Source organism: Calidris pugnax, unplaced genomic scaffold, assembly GCF_001431845.1.
Source record: "Calidris pugnax isolate Ruff unplaced genomic scaffold, ASM143184v1 scaffold156, whole genome shotgun sequence".
Classification (NCBI taxonomy): domain Eukaryota; kingdom Metazoa; phylum Chordata; class Aves; order Charadriiformes; family Scolopacidae; genus Calidris; species Calidris pugnax.
Window position 1 is genome coordinate 2165797 of NW_015090889.1, and position 19796 is coordinate 2185592.

At 40.8% G+C, this 19796-nt stretch overlaps 1 protein-coding gene across 1 annotated transcript in view; it reads left to right on the top strand.

The window, feature by feature from the left end:
- Window positions 1–3342: 3342 nt before the first annotated feature.
- Window positions 3343–19796, top strand: part of CDC42SE2 (CDC42 small effector 2) — a 56929-nt gene continuing 40475 nt past the window's right edge. The window contains exon 1 of the mRNA XM_014947647.1: window positions 3343–3362. The gene's annotated coding sequence lies outside the window, so the exon portion shown is untranslated. The remainder of the gene's footprint in view (window positions 3363–19796) is intronic.

Here is a 19796-nt window from a genome sequence, read left to right on the forward strand (position 1 = left end):
TTTAGTTAATACGACTGGATTAAAAAGAATGAGGAAGGTAATGCCAGTATATCCCCCTCTTTAAGAGTAGTCTTTTCAGTTTCATGCCCTTTTTTGTTGTTAGGGAAGATGCTTTTACTGTGCTGATGTGGAAATATGAAATACCCTCTTTTAAAGAGAAATGCATGGGTGATAGTTATTTGCTATATACGTATATGAAAAGATATTAATTTCCTTGTGCAGAAGAGGAAGTGTAGGCATGGAGAAACATTGTAATTAATTATTAGGAGGTGGGGATGCCAGAGGAATTGTTTGATTTGTAAAACAGCAAGCCAAATCTGTAGTTGAGTAGTACCTGCTTCTAAAAATCTGGCAGGCTTTGAATGGAAACATGCAGGGTACTTTGCACTTCTGAAAATCTAGCTACTTAACTTTCCAGTTCTGTTTTGGGATGCTTCTAACATAAGACTCCTAGCTGGAGATACGAGTTATGAACAAGAGACTGAGCTGCTGCTTTGTGAAATGTTCATTTTGATTTAATGGGCTGTGACTTAACCAGTAAATGAAAAGCCACACTGTGACATGAATCTCTGTAGACCCAGCTGATTTTAAAGTGCAGATCTCCAGACTAGTATGTACACAGATATTACTACTTGATTTATCTGTTGTAGGGAAAACAAACTCATGGAAGATTGCAGAAATTTCTCATTGTTAACAGGGTTGCCAGAGAAGAAACGTATGATTTACTGTCAAAATTTCATTATTTACCTTCAGATAAGCCAGTCTAGAAAAATATTTTGTCAGCAAATGCTGTCTTGTAACTACAGTGGTTCCTTTTTTCCTATACTGTCTTTCTTCTGCTCTCTGTCTACCTTCTGAATATCTCCTGCACTATCTTTGCCTCTGGATATTTAGATACATTTCAGCAAAGCTTCTTAATGCAGTAGGTTATCTGTTGTGGTGTCATTACAAATGCTTTGACTTCCTCTCCCAATTTTCATATGTTTAAAAACAAACAAATCTCCCACGCAGTTATTTTATATTGTATGTAAACTTCACACCTGTTTAGTATAGTTTCTTTTGCTCTGTTCTCCATTGCTTCTCCTCTCCCTCTTTTCTTCCTCCAATATAACACTATAACCTTTCCTGTTACCTTTCTGCCTTTTCCTGTTCCTTTCAGCTGCTTGTATCTCAAAATAGCTGCAGTGGTCCTTACTGCTGTGGTGATGTTGTTAGACAGACACAGAATTTGAAGGCTGCTGGATAATGTTACATCATTAAGTCCTTCCTGGGGTGGCATGGGAGAAAACTGTAACTACTTCTGTTTTAAAAACCTTGGGAAAAGTTGCTAGCTCTGCAAAATCTGACTGTAGTGTCATTTAAGAACAAGGGAGTTGATATGCGTTACTAATGTAGTAGTCAAGGCTTTTGGGTGCTCTTTGTTAACCTAATATATCGCTTTGCTGTGGCTAGTAACCTCTTGTAAATAGGCATCAAATTCCCAGATGTAAAGCTTTGTTGCAGAAAAGCGTTACTTTGCTGTATGTCCCAAAACAAACTGTAAGAAAAGCATGTGCTTCTTCTAGTCCTTAGAGACTGATACACTTTCGTTTCCATATATATTTAACAAAGTCATGTAGCATTTACTTACCGGAAGCTTCTGCAGTAGGGTAGCACTGCAGCTCTTACTAATTTGGTAGTTCAGGCTGAGCTCAAGTGTGGAAGTGGTTTTTTGTTTGTTTCACTGCTTTTTTTCGGATAGATGAGAATCCTTTAGATGGAAGATATATTCACATATAGCCAGAAATAATAACTTGTTTTGCAGAAACCAATTGTAGTCTGAGGACATGTTCAATAACATAGTTATTACAAAAAAGCATTTATGAAAAGAAGAAACATCCATCACTTCACAAATTAAGAGCAGTAACTTCTCAGAAAAGCTTCTGAAAGGCTTTTCGCTATTTCATTGTCCTGCTATTGGTATTTGCACATTTCAGAAAGTACTTCACTTTTGAGATATTGCCTCTTCAATATAACTGGAAAATAAGATATTAATCAGGAAATGGAAGAATATTGTTTTCAGAACTCTTGCAAAAATCCCAAGTGCTTTGTCTCTTTCCCCATCAAAGTACCAGTACAGAAATAATGAGTCAAAGTTGGTGACCAATATGCACTATTATTATTGGTGTTACTAGCACTGTCTAAATTTTGCAACTGTCTGGGATTTTAGTATATTATAAAGCAAGTGAAATCCGCTTTTTTTTTTTTTTTTTTTTTTAAGTCTCAAGTTGAGGGTGATAGCTTTGTGCACATCTCACAAATGCAACTAGAATGCTTGAGATATCCATCTATCTATAAAAATGTAAGATACACATATACTAGTTAATGTCAAATGTTGAAAAATGGATGCAATAGTGATATAAAAAGCAGATTAACTCTCTTTTGACAAATAACAATGTTATTCACTACATTGCGTGTTCAAGAATTGCAGTTATTTCAGCACCGCTGTGTGGTATTCTGCTGCTCCTCTGACTCTTACCCCTCTTTATTCTTCTAGTTACTTCTGGCTTGTTTGCTGCTAATGTGAACTACATGTGTTATATTATTGCGTTTTTGGAGGTTTTTTTTCTTTTCTTGGGCTCTAGGAAACGTATACCTTTAAGATACAAGTTTAATTTCTTCCTACCAATTGTTCTGCTATCCCAATTACAGAGCTATATACCAGGAGATGGAGAGAGGTATGAGATCAGACTAGAAAAAAGAGCAGGTGGAATCAAGTACGTACTCCTGCTTTAAATATTTATGAGATATTTGCATGGAAGAAAGCCCACAATTGTAGGTTAAGGCATCACAAATTCTGGATTAGAAAAAGAATTAACTTTCTGTTTTACTAGAAGTATTTGAGTCATGGTCCTCAAATACTACTGGTTGGATTCTTCAACATCTCTTTATTTAAACTCCTAACTGTTCCCCCCACCCCAGGTTATTAAGTGGTTTGCACAGAGCTGAGGTAGTTAACTGTAAATGTGTTGCTTTTTTTTTTTTCATAATATCAATTTATAAAGACATTGCCTTGCAGAATTAGGCTTGTTCATCTCTGCCTTGCTTTGTGCCCATTCAGAAATAATCACATGTGGTTCAAAGACCTCAGCAGAAGTACCGAGAGGAAACACATTAGGGAAGATGTAACCCTGCAAAAGATTACCAGGGAACAGACTAGACTGCCTGCATGTGTCCTGTGTCAACAAGGAGTTAACGTATCATCCTTCTGTTTATGGTCCTTCCAGTGTTAGATCACAGGTGTCAGATCATGGGACAAGTAGCAGCCTTTTAGCGTCAGGCTGGATCTGGAAGTTGTCGTACGCTGACTCTTTGGCTGTGTGGTAAGTGCATAACTTTGCCAGGGTGCTCTGGTAACCTTACGGGCATCAAACACTGCAATTTCTGTCACCTTGTATGGAGACCTGGTTCCTCAGAGCTGGCGCAAATCCCAGATGTTTCCTCCACTCTTGCTAAAGAGACAGACCTTCAGGTAGAGGATTGCTGATCTGATATTAAGTGAAAAAGCAGTCTGACCTTTAGTTACAGCCTAGAAAAAACTGTGATTTCCTTTCCACCTCTTGCTGTGTAATAGTCTGACACCCTATGTGAGAATGTTTTGGCACCCCGTGTACTCTCTGTGTATGCTTTTTAATGTAAAACTAATGATCACTTTGGGTTGCTTTCTGTGAAATGAATCTTCTCAGTTTCCATTGTAAACTACTTGTTTCACACAGCCTCAAAAAGCATGTTTATGAGTTGTTACGTGTTGATACTCAGAGTTCTTACGGAGGCTTAATTTCTTTCTTTTCCCTTTTCTTCTTCTGCTGTTCAACAATGAATTTTTTGCCCCAAGGAAAAGGAGTCCAAAGTAAAAATCAATTATTTTTTCCTGTTTTCTTTCCTCTGACTTAGGAATGCTAAACAATTTCGTTATAGGAAATTGCTGACAATATATTGGCATTTACAAGTGAGTACCAGGTACCAAAACCAGTCTAAGGAGCAATTAGTTTTTAATTATTTTGAAATTTTTTTAAAAGTTTATTTATTTATTTTTCTAAGTTTTCCAAATAGAAACACTGCCCATATCCCTCTCCCCTTCACAAGTGACACAACCATGTGAACGTGTTCATAGAATAAATTCAGTTGTTAATGCCAATAAAGATTTAAATGAAGCCCTGGGAAGGCAGTTCAGTGTGAATGAACAGTACTTTGGACCACAGCAAGGTGTATGGATTTGGTGGTTGTGTCCTTCTCTGATTTATGTCTTCAATCTCTGTATGTTCCAGAGGAGTCCGGGACTTATAAGCACAACTCTTTCTGGACAATTAGAAATATTAGAAGACTGTTCTTACTGGTTTTAAGAAAACAAATCTCATCTCACTAGTTCTTAAGTCACGCTGCAGTCTGAAGTTCCCATTAACTCATGAGTAAAGATGACTGGATCGTAAATGAGCAGCTTCTGAAGACCCGTCCCTAGACGGAAGCAACCTGTGGTGGTGTCAGGCAGCTTCTGCAGCCCTTCCTATGTAAATGGACACAAAAGAGTGGAGCAGAGGGGCAGTGGGTGCCTGCCCACTTTCTGATGGGGGAAAAAAGGGGAATGCTCTATTCTGGTGGTGCTGTGCCTGCTTGGAGGAGTATATAATGAAGCTCTTTGTGGCCTGCTCCAAGGACATGCGCTTTGACAGGAATGGGCTGTGCAGCTGCAACCCTAGCAACAAGGGCCCGGAGAAAGGAATGAGGACAGCTTACCAATGGACGATGGCCATGTTTGAAGATGAGCAAATTAAACCTGTAGCATAGTATTTATAAGAACCCATGTGCCTGTTATTCTTCATAGTGATTTTTTTTTTTTTTTTTAATTTTAACCCTTAGACTGAACTCTCTCTATGTTTTTTAGTATAAATCAATTACTTAAGACTTGGTAGTGCCTTTGTTTGTTACTTTTAACTTTGGGCTTCAGGAATTACTCTTACTGAATGTTACACTGTAAGTTCTCATAACAAGTAGTAAAAATCCTTGATTTTTTTTAAATTGTGTGTGTGTGATTTTAGAATCTTAACTTCATAGTGTATTTCCTAGAGAATTGATACAGCTCAAAATTCATTGTCACTAGTTAAAGAGCATGAAGGAATTAATTCAAAGTTGATTTTTGTGGTATAGATGCACAAAATTCTTAAAGAAAAAAAAGTTATATATAAATTCTCAGTACTATTTGCATTGATGCTTCCAAAGTGGTTGTGCTTATTTTAACAGATGTTTTCTAGAGAAATTAATGTTAAATACTTCATTTGTAAGATGCGGCGCTCTGGTCTATTAGCCTGGGAAGTCCTGTGAATGAGTTGCGATAATGCTACTGATGTGAATACAATAGGCTTCATTAACTACCCAGCTGTGGATAGTGATTCAAGAGCCACAGTTCTGGCCGCATGTCTGGGAGAGAGGGGGTGTTTTATTGAGGGAGAGACTGAATAATGAATACCTCAAACCAAATGATCTGTGGCTCAGAGGCAGACACAGAGGACTTTGGGGAAGTGACTGATTATCCTGCATGAAAGGATCGCACCCGTATCTGCCATTCATGCTGAGCCTTGCATGTGAGCCACCACTCCTCCTTTTTGAGAGAAGGGGAAATCAAATCCACTTAGGAAGACAGTGCACTTTGCCAGCGCTGAAGGTGTTGTAACTGCATCACGCTCATCTAGTTATTGTAATGTAGAATGGTGACATGAAAAGTTTGTTTATTTTATTTCTGTTTTCCAGTATTTTGACAAATGCAGTTGGCACTTTTTTGCAAGATAGGTATAGATGTTTTTGTTTGTTTGTTTTCTCTTCCACTTTCTTACCTCCTATATGTCGTCTCTAGCATCTGTGCAACAAGCTGATTGTAAGTCAGAGACCAGAGCGAACGGAGCAGCAGATATGATGTTTCCTGGGTGTTCTCTGATCAGGCCAATGTGCTGACGTAGGGCAACTGCAAGTCAGAAGCATGTTCCCTTCTGCCGACTTTGCAAAACAGGCAGTAAAGTCCTGCACAGGAGCTGGGTAGAAAGCTCGTAAACTGTTGAAGCAATATTTACTGGACCTTAATTGTAGATGGGAGGAGTTACTCATTTCTTGGATTTCCTTTTTCAATTCTGCCTCTGCCATGGTCTAGCCTCAGACAGCAACAAAGAACCACGCAGCCACTCTCTTGGCCTCCCTCCCACCACTCTCTCCCCCCGCCCCTGGCCAAGCCATGAAGGAAGAATTGGAAGAACAAGGCCAAACTCATGGGTTGGGACAAAAACAGTCAGAGGAATGTACAAACATGATTACGATACCACCTCTCACTGACTGGACCCAGGACACCCCAGCCCACTCCCAAGCAGGGACTTTCTGCCCTCTCCCCCAGCCAGCCCCCCGCACAGCTCACATGGTATGGAATACCTGTGTCCCTGCCAGATCCTGGGGAGAATTAACCCTATTCCCACCAGAACCAGGACATTATCCACCCCCTTTTATACCATCTATGCCATGCCCACCACCCCCTTCCCCTGTGTTATATATATACATATGTACATATATATTTGTACATATATAAAGTCCTTAGCCTAGGGACCATCCCTCTAAAATGTCTGCTGAGTTCATTTATTCCATGCCTTCAGGCTCCATCTGCTAGAACAGTCTCTCAGGGCAGGCAAGATGGTGTGTGGTGCTGGACTGTTGCATGCTGTATTTTCGGGGCTCGTGGCTGATGGATCTGGTGCAGCTCATGCCCATGGTCCATGGGTTGAACATGTCGATCTCAATGAAGTTGTTGGGCACCAGCTGCTGAGGTCAGTTCTGATCCCTTCACAGCTGCACTTATTTTTTTCATCAGAGTCCATCTGTCAGTAGTTTGGGTGATTCTTACTGTAGTACAACTGATAGCAATTATAGAAATGAGGATGCACAGTGGCAGGGTCATTTAGCAATGAACATCATACAATTTGATTAATTGGCTATTGCCCAAAATCAGGTCACCATGAGGTACACATCAGACTTACCCATCCTTCCACATCACCCACCAAGTGCACCCAGGTCCTTGAGCAAAGTCGATGCAACGGGTGGGTTTGCCTTTCCCTGAGGCAGGACTAACGCAGACTGTCTTCCCTAACATTCTTCATGTGCACTACGGGGACTTTATCCCCTGCTACAGAACGTGGAAGCTTTTATTGGGCAGGGCCAGCTCGGTTGGTAGATCCCCTGGAGTTAACTAGCCAGGTAGCCTTAGCTAAATGTTTATCCCAATGTTTTAAAGTCCCACCACCCATTACTCTCAGTGTAGTTTTTAACAGTCCATTGCATTGTTCTATCCTCCCAGAGGCTGGTGTGTGATAGGGGATGTGATAGACCCACTCCGTGCCGTGCTCTTTGGTCCAGGTGTCAATGAAGCTGTTTCAGAAATGAGTCCCTTTGTCTGACTCAGTTCTCTCTGAGCTGCCATGTTGTCACAGAACTTGTGTTTCAAGGCCCAGGATGGTGTTCTGGGCAGTGGAATGGGACAGGTTTCCAGCCACCCAGTGGTTGCTTCTACCACTGCGACCACATGGTGCTTCCCTTGAGGGTTTGTGGGAGTGTGATGTAATCAATCTGCCAGGCCTCCCCATATTTATATTTCAGCCATCGTCCTCCATACCAAAGAGGTTTTAACATCTTGGCTTGCTAGATTGCAGTACATGCCTCGCATTCATGGATGAGCTGTGCAATAGTATCCATGGTCAAATCCACTCCTCAGTCATGAGCCCATCTATATGTGGCATCTCCTCCTTGATGTATCATGGGCTCACACAGCTGTGAATAATTCACCCTTATGTTGCCAGTCCAGATCCATCCGAGCCACTTCAATCCTAGCAGCCCGATCCACCTGCCAGTAGTTCTGATGTTCCTCAGTGGTCTGATTCTTGGATACATGAGCGTCTGTGTGACATAATTTCACAACCAGATTCTCTAACTGGGCAATATCTTACCACAGTTCAGCAGCCCAGATGGGTTTGCCTCTGCGCTGCCAGTTGCTCTGCTTCCACTGCCGTAACCACCCTCATAGATTATTTGCCACCATCCATGAATCAGTATAGAGGTAAAGTACTGGCCATTTTTCTCATTTGGCAATGTCTAAAGCCAGCTGAATGGCTTTCAGCTCCACAAACTGGCCCAATTCACTTTGTCCTTCAGTGGCTTCTGCAACTTGTCTTGTAGGACTCCACATGGCAGCCTTCCACTTCCGATGCTTTCCCACAATCCCACAGGACCCATCAGTGAACAGAGCATATATCGTCTAATTTTCTAGTAGTTATACAATGGCATCTGTCACCTCATCCTCTGGCCATATTCCAAAATCCTTGCCTTCTGGCCAGTCCATGATCACTTCCACAGTTCCTGGGGGTCTGGGTTTTCCCATTCAAGTTCTCTGTGGGATCAGTGCAATCCACTTACTCCACATAGCATCAGTTGCATGATGTGTAACAGGGACCCTTTCTTTGAACATCCAGCCCAGCACGGGCAGTTGAGGTGCTAAGAGGAGATGTACTTCTGTACCAACCACTTCCAAAGCAGCTCAAACCCTTCATATGCTGCCAATATCTTCTTTTCTATTGCAGTATAGCAGGCTTCTGATCCTCTGTATCCCCGATTCCAAAACCCAAAGGCTTGACCTCAAGTCTCCCCTGGTGCTTTCTGCCAGAGGCTCCAGGTAGGGCCATTCTCCCTGACTGTGGTGGTAGGGAACATCTTTAACATCTTCTCCTGACCACAATGATAACCCACAATGCCCAAGAAAGCTTGTGTTTCCTATTTACTAGTTGCTGGAGGCATAACTGCTATTTTGTTGGTCATATCATTTGGATCTGACAGTGCCCGTCTTGCCATTTTATTCCTAAAAAACTGGATCTCCTGTGCAGGTCCCTTGACTTCACTTTGGTTTATGGCAAAACCAGCTTTCAGAAGGATTTGAACTGCTTTATTCCCTTTCTCAAAAACTTCCTCTGCTGTTGTGCTGCCCGGTACCATGATGTCGTCAATGTACTGCAGATGTTCTGGAGCTTCACCCTGTTCCAGTGCAGTCTGGACTGGTCCATGACAAATGGTGGGGCAGTCGATTGGGACGCCCCTCCAAGAGAAAGCAAACTGGGGCCTGCACTCTGCTGCCAAAGGGATTGAGAAGAATGCATTAGTGATATCAATGGTGGCATACCACTTGGCTGCCTTGGACTCCAGTCCCTATTCTGGATCCTGCAAGTTCTAACATGTCTGGCACAGCAGCACTCAGCAGTAGCTTCATTCAGGCCATGATAGTCTAAAGTTACCCTCCACTCTCCATAAGATTTTTGTGCTGGCCATATGGGACTGTTAAGGGCTGAGTGAGTTTTGCTGATCACTCCTTGAATCTCTAATTGATGAATCAGCTTATGGATGGGAATCAGAGGGTCTCAGTTAGTGTGATATTGCAGCCCACGCATCTTTGTGGTAGCAATCGGCACCTATTGTTCTTTGACCCTCAATAACCCCACAACAGAAGGGTCATCTGAGAGACCAGACAAGGTAGACAACTGTGTAAGTCCTTCTGCCTCCAAGGCAGCTATGCAAAAAGCCCATCAGTACCTTTTTGGGTCCTTAAGATACCCTCTCCTGAGGTAATTTCTACCAAGGATGTATGGAGTCTCTGGACCGGCCACAATGGGATGCTTTTGCCACTCATTCCCAGTTAGGCTCACTTCAGCTTTCAGTACAGTCAACTCTTGGGATCCCCCTGTCGCTCCAGAAATGCAAATGCCCTTCTATAGCTTGATGGTATTAGGGTTCACTGTGCACCTATGTCCATTAGAGCCTTATACTCCCGTGGGTCTGATGTGCTAGGCCATTGAATCCACACAGTCCAATAAACCTGGTTGTCCCTTTCCCCCACATGGCTGGAGGCAGAGCCCCTCTAATCCTGGTTATAGTGTCCATTACTCACTTCTTGCAGAAATGACTTGGAAGTTCCTTCAAGAGGATCAGAATTAAGATCAGGCCTTCTACTCTCTCTGGGGAACTGCCCGCTAGAGGTGGTACTTTTTCTGGAGGTATGGCCTTTTGTGTTTGTTCTTCCTTGAAACTCCTGTACCCATAGGATCGAGATGGGTTGTCCATCCCACTTCCTCATGTCCTCTCTGTGGTCATGCAGGTAGAACCACAGAATCCCTCGTGGTCTGTACCCTTTGTATTCTTTCTCTAGAATGGAGAAACACCTGCTCCTAATCGCTGAGATACTGGCCCATACAGGTGGGGAGTAGGACGTATTCTTTTCAAGTTGCTGGACCTTCTGGGACAGTGTCTCCACAGCTGAGAGGAGGCAGGAAGAGAGACTTTCTTCATATTGCCAGAGTTGTGCAGCTGCCCTACCTACCGTTGGTCCCTCTTCACCTTTCCATTCCATCACTGGCAGTGAGTTGGCACATGACGATGGTGTGCTCTGTACAAACTTCTGCCACGTGGGCCTTGTGCACTGGGCCTCATCGGGATCTGTGGGTAACTGTGCACTCTCCAGGTCATAATAAATCTTCTCCTGCAGGCTAAGTCTCTCGTGTACTGGATACCTTTCCTGTTTTCACCTGTAAAATATTTGGGGACACCTTGAGTCTCAAATAGTTCCATACTTTTGTGAGAGTTAGGAAAGATAAGGAAAATATTTTGGGCTGGGATAGGATCTGAGGCTGTACTTAGAACCATAGAATCATCTAGACTGTATGGTTTAAGTTCATCGAGCCCAAGCGTTAATGTAGCACTGCCAAAACCACCACTAAAGCTTGTCCCTAAGCACATCCTCTGCCCATCTTCTAAATACCTTCAGGGATGGTGATTCAGCCACTTCTCTGGGTAGCTTGTTTCCAATGTTTCATAACCCTTTTGGTAAATAAATTTTTCTTAATATCCAATCTAAACCTGCCCTGGTGCAACATGAGGCCATTTCTTCATGTCCTTTTGCTTGTTACTTAAGTGAAGAGATCAAGCCCCACTTCTCTATAGCCTCCTTTCAGGTAGTTTTAGAGAGCTATAAGGTCTCCCCTGAGTTTATCTCCAGACTAAACAGCCCTAGTTCCCTCAGCGGCTCCTCATAAGACTTGTGCTCTAGACCCTTCACCAGCTTTGTTGCTCTTCTTTGGACATAGTTCAGCACCTTAATGTCTTTACTGCAGTGAGGAGCCCAAAACTGGACACAGTATTTGGTGTGTAGCCACACCAGTGCTCAGGACAGGGGCATGATCACTTCCCTAGTCCTGCTGGCCACACTGTTCCCGAACCAGGCTAAGATGCAGTTGGCCTGGGCACTCTGCTGGCTCATAGTCAGCTGGCAGTCTACCAACAGTCCCAGGTCCTTTTCTGCCAGACTGCTCTCCAGCCACTCTTCCCAGGGCCTGTAGTGCTGCATGCGATTGGTGTGACCCAAGTGCAGGACCCGGCACATGGCCTTGTTGAACCTCATCCTATTGGCCTCGGCCCGTCGATCTAGCCTGTCCAGATCCCTCTGCAAAGCCTTTCTACCCTCCAGCAGGTCAACACTGCCACCCAGCTTGGTGTCATCTGCAAACTGACAGAGGGTTCACTTGAGCCCCTTGTCTAGATAGTTCATAAAGATATTATACAGAACTGGCCCCAATACTGAGCCCTGGGGAACACCACTTGTGACCAGCCACCAACTGGATTTAACTCCATTCACCACCAGTTTTTGGCCTCAGCCCTCTAGCCAGTTTTTTTACCCGGTGCAGAGTACTCATGTCCAAGCCATGAGCAGGCAATGTCTCCAGGATAAAGCTGTGGGAGGCAGTGTCAAAATGTTAGATTAAATGTTAGATTTAACAACTGTATCTTGTGGACTTTGCAGGAGTTGCTGTGAAAGCCAAGTTGCAAATTTAAAGAGCTCGACACCCCCTTTAACAGCCTTTCCTTTATTTGAAAAAGAGTAACTATAATGGAAAAAGATGCTAAAGAGCAACTGTAGCTTTTTATCTAAATGCATACTTGCTACATGTTAATCTTAACTTTCAGATAAAAATTCTTATCCCAGGTAAAGTAATTGGTGTGGGGGTCTGTTTTGGTTTGGTTTCCAAAAATATTCACAGAATATTTTTGTCAGCAGATGCAAGAAAAATTCCCCCCACTCACATACAAAAAATAAAAGTGTAGGGCATTGGAGTAGATAGGATATCATTCAAATAGGGAATCTTTGTGTGGTAAACTGAATTGCCACCTTACAACTGTTTGACAGTTTAGTAAAAGTAGTTGCTGCTTGCTTTTCATTTCAGTTGATTTACTTAAGTGTACTACATGCAGTCACCAGCCCACAAACTAACAAACAAAAAGCCAAAATCCGAACAAAACCAAAAAGAACTAAGAGAAATATGAAGGCAGAAAAGACCTTTTTTTTTTTCCTTGAACATAGAGGATTCTACTACATTTTACAGCTTAAATTTTCAGTGGTAATGGAGTTTGCCAGCAGTTCTGTAGTGTGCTTTGTCACAAAGTTTGCAATGTCAGTGTGAAGATATTTACTGATTGTACATACTTCAGACCTTTGTAATCTCTTCAAAACTTCCTAAGAATTCAAGATCACTGGGGAAAGGGGCAAAAGTCTCCATAGGACTAAAAAGAATAGGGTAGGTTTTTTTATTTTTAGAGAAGATGTGATTGTACCTCTTTCGTAAAAGGCATTGTGCTAGTTTGGGCTATTTTTGTCTTTCCAAAACTTGTCTGTTTAATTCCTGTTTCTCGGTCATTTGCCACAGGAGTTCTTGAGAGAAAATGAAGCTGTTGTACTACTTTGTGCTTTGTATCTCCAAATCGCTGTGATTCTGGCTCAGGAAATAGTTCCTCTATGTTTAAATCACAGGCATGCTCTCATTAAAAGGGAAGCATGTACCAGTTTCCATAGGTTTTCCCGATCCTGGCCTGTACCAGAAAAGGTAGTGGATGTGTATGTTAGGAAATTGTACTGGTATTTTGTGTTTCTCCATAAGAACACTTGGAGCCAGGATGATCTTTCTTAATAGCTAATATATATTTACCAGGTGGTCTAGGGAACTAAGCATTCATCAAGAGAAATAACTCAGATTAGCTAAATTTACCTGTCAGAAGAGTAGAATAATACAACAGACGGTGGAGAACAGAGTAGGTGGTGTTGGCAAAGCATTTTATTTCAAGCTTAAACGTGGAAGCATCTGATGTTAAATCCATCATGAGCTAAGCCTTGTAATTCACTTCACAGTTTGTGGCTTGTTTTGCAGTCTTCATCAGCATAGTTTACAAAAGAAAACCAGGAGGAACCTGATGATCTTACTTGATATGAAGACCTGCAATGGTTGCTGCTGTCATTTTCCTTGCTGCTTTGTCGTGTGTGTTACGAGAAGATTGCATGTTGGCTGTCTAGAAAACTTCCATAGTTGATCTTGAGAAAAGGAACTTGTACTTTCCTGTTTCAAGTGGGCAAATGTTTTTGATTGATGTGAAAAATGAGAAACATTTGAGCTTCATGCTTATATTTATAGAGATTCTTACTCTCTCTGGCAGCAGCATTCTTTTCATAGAAGGAAGCACAAGTATTATACTTCGTGTTTGTTATTCAGGACCTTTCAAGTTTATCAGCAGAAGTACTGTATGTCTAGTGATTGTTTTGGCATAAGAAATATCATGGTCAAAAGACTGTTTATTTTCCAGGCTTCCATTATTAGGTTAGAAGGTTGGAAAGAAGTGAGCAGTGGTTTTGTGTATGTTTTTTTTTTCCTTCCTTACCTGTTTGCAAGAAGGTAACTAACTGAAATAATGCAAGAGGGATTGCTTGGAAACAGTATGCCTCTGATCCATACTACAATTGCTGATAGTGTTTTCAAATGTGTATTCTTGTAAGTAATTTAATTTCTTCCCTTTCCCTTTCCACTCTCCCAAACAAATTCTCCAGAGCTAGGTCTTTGTACTTGAAAGTGTTCTTTTGGTGTGGGTAAGCAAATACTGTCAGGTAATGTGACAGGGGAATTGAAGTGCTCACAATGGCAAAAATAATATAACTTCATTGCTGTGCTGTCTTGCAGCAGTAGATCTTTATTTCACATGGATAATATCTGCTGTAAGTAGATAGTATTTTGGCCATTACAAAATGCAATATTTAGTGAATTTTTTTGCCTTACCTTATGTGTGCATGGAGGATAGAAGTGTAGTTCTCTTGAGGAGGAGGTGCAAAAGCAGGAGTTAGGTAGAAGCAATATCTGAAGACTGTGCCAAGCTGGAAAATACAGAGCAGGAGCAGGAAGCAGGCCTTCTCTTTCAACCAGACTTCTGGGGATACAAGTGTAAAAGGACCCTGTAGTAAGAAACACCTAGTTCAAATCACTTTGAAGGCTTGTTTTTCGCCTTCACTGTGTGGAAGAGGTGACCATTCATGGCAACTTCAGAGTTCTATGAGCAGATTTTGGAAAAAGTTCTGCTGAGAAACATATATGTTGCTTTATATGAAAAGATACCATATTTTTATCTTTTTATTTTTCCAATGTCTGCTCATAAAAATGTAAAAGATTAACATAGAGAATTCTAAAAACTAATAAACATCTGTTGGTTACTTTTGCAGGGCAAAGGTTTGCCTGTCTGACTTTAAAATCACAGAGCAGTGTCATTGTGCTAGCTTTGCGAGAAGACATACGATGAAATCCGTAAATTGCTGGAAATACATGTTCTTAGAACTAAGTTGAGTAAGAACATCCTCAACTATCTTGAGTTGTAAAATAATATTGTCATTATGCTTCAATTTCCCACACATGTAAAATGGAAGAGGTGAGACTTGCTCAGAGTGCTCATGGCAAATCCTGTGCCTGTCATAAGCCTCCATATTGTGTCTTTCTTTTTTTAACAATTAAACTAACTCCTGATAAATAGTTAGCAATATAATCCACCATAATGGGTTCTACTCAACGATTTTTACATGTAATCATATTTTTTTACAATAATTCTGTAATTACCAGCATATGCTATGACAATCCCATCATAGAAAATTGACTTCACAAACTATATCAGTGAAGTCATTGTGATCCAAGATGAAGAGTTATGCCTGTGTTAGAGTGCTCAGAGTTTATTAAGTTTAGGAAAAAGGTTGTAGTGCTTGTAGTTTTATTTGCTTCATACTGGTTCTCAAAGTTTTTTCCAAGTCTTTAAATGGGTACTGAATAAATTACTTTTTTTTTGGTAATGCAATTTTTAAATGTACATTAAAGACCTTTTGATTTCTCTCCCACAGAATCATTAAGAAAAATGGAATGGAAAAGATCTGCTCATTCATCTGTTAGTTTCTTTGCCAAGATGCGGCTGTTCATGTGTGGTTTTGGTTTTTTTTTTAACTAATGTTCTGTACAGTTTAGTACTAAATGACTCATGTGCTAGAACTTGCCCACTGACACTGTCCTATGATTTAGAAAATAAAAAAAAAAGAAGTGTTTTTCCTTTTTTTCCCCCCATAGCTTTTACCATTAAGCTATATACTCATTTAACTTGGGTTAAATTGTGCTACAGTAGGAAGGGGACCGAGAGGCTGGGTGTCAGAAGTGGTGATTTGCAAACCTGTCTTGGAAAGTGTAATTACCCAGTTATATCAACAGTCATCTGTGCTTCTGGGCATAATAATTTTTTTCTAATTAAAGGTGTGTTTCATGCTTCCACCTGTCATCAGTACGTGTGAATAAAAAACTGCCATGTTTGATAAATAAGCTAGATCAGTTATCTCATGTTTATTCTTTGTAACTTAACTTTGTTTTTTCATTCATTGGTGAAAACACTGCACTGGTGTGCTAGTTGCTCTCAGTGATTAAAAATATTGACTTAATAGGTAGGGGGCTTTCTAGCGTCAACTAAATAAGAAATTCATGTCTATGTTCAGTATAGGCAACTCTGCCCCCCAGGGCAACAGAATCTTTCTATGAAATTGAAACAAAAGTGTCATACAAAAGTGTCTGAGTTGGCTATGTACTCTGAGATGCTCTTGAAGTAATACATACTGGTTATTGACAAATATGTAAGTGTTTCGTGATCCTGCTGTACCCATAAATGCATTTCATGCATGAAGTTCCTAGAATAAGAACATGAAAAAACAGATCCTTTAAGTCTAGATATTTTTTGTTGTTGTTACAGTAACCTGTAAGTAATTATTTTAGTTTAGATGTGATGCAGCTTTGATTCTTTCATGCAAGATAGCAATACGCTGCATTGTAGGCTGTATCTTAAAAACAAAGGTAGAGCTAGCGTTTCGTGCCCAACTGTCAACTGTGCACAAATCAATCCCCTTTTCTACACAGATGCCCATGCAGGGGATGAGATACAGAGCATGTGAGAGGCAGGGGAGAGATGCTTGGCAGGCGGCCATGCTCTGAGGTTAGGTGAGTCTGTGTCATGTCTATATGTGGAAGTTGCAGTAGCTAGTTCACACTTACTTTCCGTAGTCTGCTCAAAAACCCTGTCTGGTGTGGGTACCACTACTCTGCTTGTGAAAGTCATCTTCCTCACGTACAGCCACTCTCGGCACCTCCTGAGGTGCCCACATGGGAAGTAGATGAAACGCAGTGCAATGATTATGCATGAAATCATGTCTCCAACAACTGAGCACTGACCTCTTCCTTTTGTAGACATAATGTATGTGACAAATGGCAGATCTAGTTTCATATCCAGCATGTTCTTGGTTGGTTGCTTTTTTTTTTTTCTTTCCAGAACAGGTTTTCTGATTTCTTTGTTATTAAGTAGTTTTATCTGTGATTTATATTAAGAATAGAGACTTTGAAAGACAGAAGTCATAGTGTAGAAACATTACTATAACTGAAAGCTAATAGGAAGCAAGCAGTAAATGCTATCTGGCTTTGAGAGAAAGAATGAAATACCCGCATTTGGGGGTAGGAAGGATTGTGGTGTGGTTGTTTTGGGGATTTTTTTTGTGGGAGCGATGTTTTGGGATGATTGGATGTTTTGGGAAGGTCTTCTGCTATTGTGGTCGCTACTCGCTAATCTAGAATAGAGATTCTGGTCAGTTGTGGGAACTAAGCCTGATAAGAGCTGGAGAGCTTGTTAACTTTTGTTTAATGACATCAGAGCCTAGTTAAGACTCCAGATAGCACAAGCACTGTGGCTGACAGTCCATTCACAACATCTATTCCTGAACACCTGACAGCATGATAGAAAGGACTGTTTTTCAAACAGCATTAAATTGAGAAGCAGGGAGCTTTGCTGTAAGTTGAGTTTTAGTGAATAAAACAGGAAGATTAACCAGTGACTGTGAAGGTAAATTGGGCAAAAAATCTCATGCTATTTAAATCTTCCTTATTGCCCTGAATAAAATCACAGAGCAGATGGACAACTGTGTTCACTTTTTGCTTTAGAATAGCTTATTTTTCATGCTGCAGCATTTCTGCATGTAAAGCAAAACCATTTGCAGTGTAGCGGAGGTAGCACTGAAAGCTGCAGCACTAAGATTTTTGTGAGGAAATGTCAGTGGCAGTGCATACCTTCTCTTTCCAAGCCAGTGGTTAGATTGAGATTGGAGCCTGAAAGTTACTCTCTTTTTGTATGATTCTTAATGTATTTTGAATTACTTCTCTCCCTTCCCTCCACCACCCCTCCCATGATTTTAGGAGGAAAATGAGTAGTTCTGAGTAGTTTTCAACTAGGTTGTATTGAATAGCTGGCATGACTCTGCTTTGCAAATGTGTTGTAGTGGTTCTGCCTGTGACATGACCTTAGTCTAGAACGTATTGGGAAAATAATAGGAAGGGTGTTTTTGTGTTTCTAGGAAAAATATGCTTAAAAGCAAATAAAAAGCATTGTTTTTAAGGAAGAGAATTAACAGAGATGCATGAATACATCGAAACCAACTGGCTGATGTACTTTTGCAGTCAGAATAAATGAGTAAACATGGTACAGGTGAATTAGGTTTCTTCACTGGGGAGAAAAAGAAAATCTTAGTAATCTTAGTATCTGTCTGTTATCTTGTCCAGCTTTTTAAAAAGTTTTCAGCTGTCTTTACTGGTGGGTACTTGCAGATGTATATAACATCAGTGAGGCCATACCTGGGAGCTGGGAAGCCAAGTTGAGGGTCCCTGACACTGGGCTTGATCCCAGGGGAAGGCTGCTCTGCCTGCAGCAAGCTGGGTGCCCACCGGCTACTCCCACCCACCCTCCTGCACCCTCAGTCAAGAACCTGCTCCAGATCTTGACAGTTCACCTGCTCATCTGGTTGTCATCCCCTGCTGTCACATAGCCCAAGTCTTAAACAAACCAAATGCTTTTATTTCACAGAAAACTTTCAAACTAATGGTGACATAGACACAACCAAGAAGGTAGATATCTCAAGGGCGGGCAAGAGACCACCTGCTGAATCCAGATGGATCCTGAAGAGTTTGTATGGTTGTGTCCAGAGACACAAACCAGAAGTGAAGAGGTATACCATCTCAGTCCTCTCTTGCATATTGGTGTAATACATAGGAAATATTGCCTTTGCATCACAAAGAACAGAAAGATCTTTAGTTTTGAGAAATGTTTGTATTTATCACAATTCATTCCACGGGAGTGGGTTTTTTAATGTTTTTAGAAATTATTTTTTTTCCTTTAAAAAAGCAAATCTCAGAATTTACAAGAGCAGTTGTTTGTGTTCTGACACATTTTTAAGCACATTCTGTTAGTGACTCTTGGATAAGATTGGATAGTCTGTGACATAGGATAATCTCTGCAATTTACTTTAGTTCTTAAATTGTTGGCAGACTGAATTTACATCCAGAAAATCGTATCATATCTGTGGTATGCCTGGTTTTTAGGAGGAAGTATGGAAGTAAAATTTCTAAGTACATGCTATACAGATATTTTATGTCTGTTGTATGAAACTACAATTTTGAATAGCTCTAGTTAATACAACTAGAAGTACATTGTGGAGTCTAAATAGTGTCATCCTGTGGTTATTTGGTGTCAGAGTACACGTTTCACATCGCCTATTAACTTCCTTATTACGGACCACTAACTGAGAATTGAGCTATATAAAGTTTGTTTCATACTTAGTAGGCAAGCACTGCAAGTTCCTTATGATTTTGTCAGCAGCTTGCAGTTTGGGAAGCATTTACCGTTATGAACAACTTATTTTAAAACTCATTGGAAAAATAACTCTTAGTCTTGATACACCTTTTATTTTAGGTTTTTTCGCTTACTGGATACCTATTGATGTAGGTAAGCCATATCCTGCTGTATACATGGGGTTTTCATAGAGAATCCAAACCATTTGAGATTTACAGTGATTTTACATTGGCAGTAAAACTCCAGGTAACTTAACCACCACTGAGACATGACCCACAGGGCATTTTCCAAATGGGCATTTTTAGCAGTAATGGCCTTGAACTTTTTGTGGGTACACAGGGAACACAATTCAGTGTTTCTTGGCAAGATAGGCAGGTCATTTCTGAGGGGACAATTTAGCTTCTTGTGCATTAAGATTTCAGAACAGCAGTAACTGTTCTGCTGAGAATATGTACTTTGTTAAAATGTTTCTGGAACATTTTGAAACTCCCTTTTTTGTACAGCATTTTGTTCCTTAACTAGGTCAATAATTCTGCTATCTCCATTTAAAGTGCATTTCAGTGCTGGAGATTTCTCTGTGTGCCTTTTTTTTTTTTAATTTTAGGCTGACTATATGTATGCTTGGCTATTTTTTCTGCATATTCTACGGCATAGTGTGTTTTGGTTTTTAAATTGCGCATCTCTAGAGATCCCTT